This window comes from Tetranychus urticae, unplaced genomic scaffold (assembly GCF_039701765.1).
Source record: "Tetranychus urticae isolate SD_2017Ah unplaced genomic scaffold, NJAU_TeUrti_SD_1.0 Scaffold_4, whole genome shotgun sequence".
Taxonomy (NCBI): Eukaryota; Metazoa; Arthropoda; class Arachnida; order Trombidiformes; family Tetranychidae; genus Tetranychus; species Tetranychus urticae.
In genome coordinates this window covers 730,001-732,500 of record NW_028315836.1, presented here as the reverse complement: position 1 = coordinate 732,500, position 2,500 = coordinate 730,001, and the positions used below count along the sequence as shown (strand labels likewise).

General features: G+C 44.0%; 1 non-coding gene across 1 annotated transcript in view; it reads right to left on the bottom strand.

Annotated features, from left to right (window-relative positions):
• Positions 1-412: 412 nt before the first annotated feature.
• LOC149093026 (small subunit ribosomal RNA) overlaps positions 413-2,500 on the bottom strand; it is a 2,170-nt gene continuing 82 nt past the window's right edge. The window contains exon 1 of the ribosomal RNA XR_016200382.1: positions 413-2,500. This exon is cut by the window's right edge and continues 82 nt beyond it. This is a non-coding gene — a ribosomal RNA (small subunit ribosomal RNA).

Sequence of the window (2,500 nt, the reverse complement as noted above, 5' to 3'; positions counted from 1 at the left end):
GTTTATAAAAACCATAGTTGTCTTTACTTAGTTAGGCGAAGAAGTGTAAAACTTCCTTCTTTAAACCTTGCCGTCAGCATAAGCTGAAGACTTGATCAGGTACCAAGTATGTAGCAAGACAGGCTTTTCATTATAAACTACAATTGTTTTGCAAAAGAAATTATGGCTATCGTTAGATAACCCTCACTCTTTGTTGCATTGGATAATGAAAGATGGATGTATGAATGAACGAATGTAATGCAAATTAGAATCATGTTGCAATGGCTAAATGTTTGCAATAAACATTCACAATTGCGACTCTAATGCAAATACAATTCAATTGCATTCACCATATTAGCATCTACAATATCACTATGCAGAGTGTTTGATTGTTTGAAGGTTGTATTTCTCTTATAATAAGAGGGTAATACGTTAATGATCCTTCCGCAGGTTCACCTACGGAAACCTTGTTACGACTTTTACTTCCTCTAAATGATCAAGTTTGAACATCTTTCCAGCACAATCCGACCACTAGTTTCCCAATGGTCTGGATTGACCAGTCCGAAGTCCTCACTAAATCATTCAATCGGTAGTAGCGACGGGCGGTGTGTACAAAGGGCAGGGACGTAATCAACGCAAGCTAATGACTCACGCTTACTGGGAATTCCTCGTTCATGGGCAATAATTACAATGCCCAATCCCCATCACGAAATGGGTTCAAGCGGTTACCCACTCCTTTCGGAGCAGGAAACAGTATGCACGATGACCACTTCAGTGTAGCACGCGTGCGGCCCCGGACATCTAAGGGCATCACAGACCTGTTATTGCTCTGTTTCGTGCGGCTGCGAGCGCCGCTTGTCCCTCTAAGAAGTCCTTACAGTGCTACAGCATCCTTACCCTAGCCAATTCTGTAGGCTAATAGCAGCAGAGCCCTCAACAGCCGAAACCATCAAGAGATACTACCACCCACAGGTTGACTAAGGGGGAGTACTGCAGTGTAAACTGCAAGTCTATTTAGTAGGCTAGAGTCTCGTTCGTTATCGGAATTAACCAGACAAATCACTCCACCAACTAAGAACGGCCATGCACCACCACCCACTGAATCAAGAAAGAGCTCTCAATCTGTCAATCCTCTCAGTGTCCGGGCCGGGTGAGTTTTCCCGTGTTGAGTCAAATTAAGCCGCAAGCTCCACTCCTGGTGGTGCCCTTCCGTCAATTCCTTTAAGTTTCAGCTTTGCAACCATACTTCCCCCGGAACCCAAAAACTTTGGTTTCCCGGAAGCTTCCATTCGAGTCATGAAATTAGTTACTCAGAATGATCGCTGGTTGGCATCGTTTATGGTTAGAACTAGGGCGGTATCTGATCGCCTTCGAACCTCTAACTTTCGTTCTTGATTAATGAAAACATTCTTGGCAAATGCTTTCGCTGTAGTTTGTCTTGCGACGGTCCAAGAATTTCACCTCTAGCGCCGCAATACAAATGCCCCCGTCTGTCCCTCTTAATCATTACCTTGGATTCTTAAGACCAACAAAATAGAACCAAGGTCCTATTCCATTATTCCATGCAAGATCATTCAAGTTAAGGTAGTGGTACGCATCATATAGATGGTTGACCATACCGTTTTTAGGCACCTCTTTCGAGGTTTTGGACGCCTGCTTTGAGCACTCTGATTTTTTCAAGGTAAAAGTCTCGATCGCTTGAATCAACACTCGGTAAAGAGCATTGATAGCAAATATCGAGCAATTTTCTGTCTAAACACTATGAATGTAACCACCAGGAAAGAGGAATGAAGGTTCAAGCAAGCATCCGTAGACACAAGCAAGAAACCTAACATCACCATCTAACCCTTTAATCAGTGGACCCCATAGGTTCGACTGAAATCCAACTACGAGCTTTTTAACCGCAGCAACTTTAATATACGCTATTGGAGCTGGAATTACCGCGGCTGCTGGCACCAGACTTGCCCTCCAATAGATCCTCGTTAAAGGATTTAAATTGTACTCATTCCAATTACGGGGCCTCAATAGAGTCCCGTATTGTTATTTTTCGTCACTACATCCCCGTACTGGGATTGTGTAATTTGCGCGCCTGCTGCCTTCCTTAGATGTGGTAGCCGTTTCTCAGGCTCCCTCTCCGGAATCGAACCCTAATTCCCCGTTACCCGTTACAACCATGGTAGGCGCATAACCTACCATCGACAGTTGATAAGGCAGTTGCTTGAGGGATACATCGTCGGCTCAGAGGCCATACGATTTGCTCAGTTATTCAGAGTCATCACAAGAAATGCAACCGAAGTTGCTAAGATCCCCACTGCTAGTCCTTAGACAGCGACCGAAATCACTGAACAGGGTTCTAGGTGAATAAGAATCATTGGTCTTGTACTAATAAATGCGATCCTTCCGTCAGCAAGCTGAGGTTGGAACACTTGTTCATGTATTAGCTCTAGAATTACCACAGTTATCCATGTAAAAAAGAATATCCGAGGAACCGTAACTGATTTAATGAGCCATTCGCGGTTTC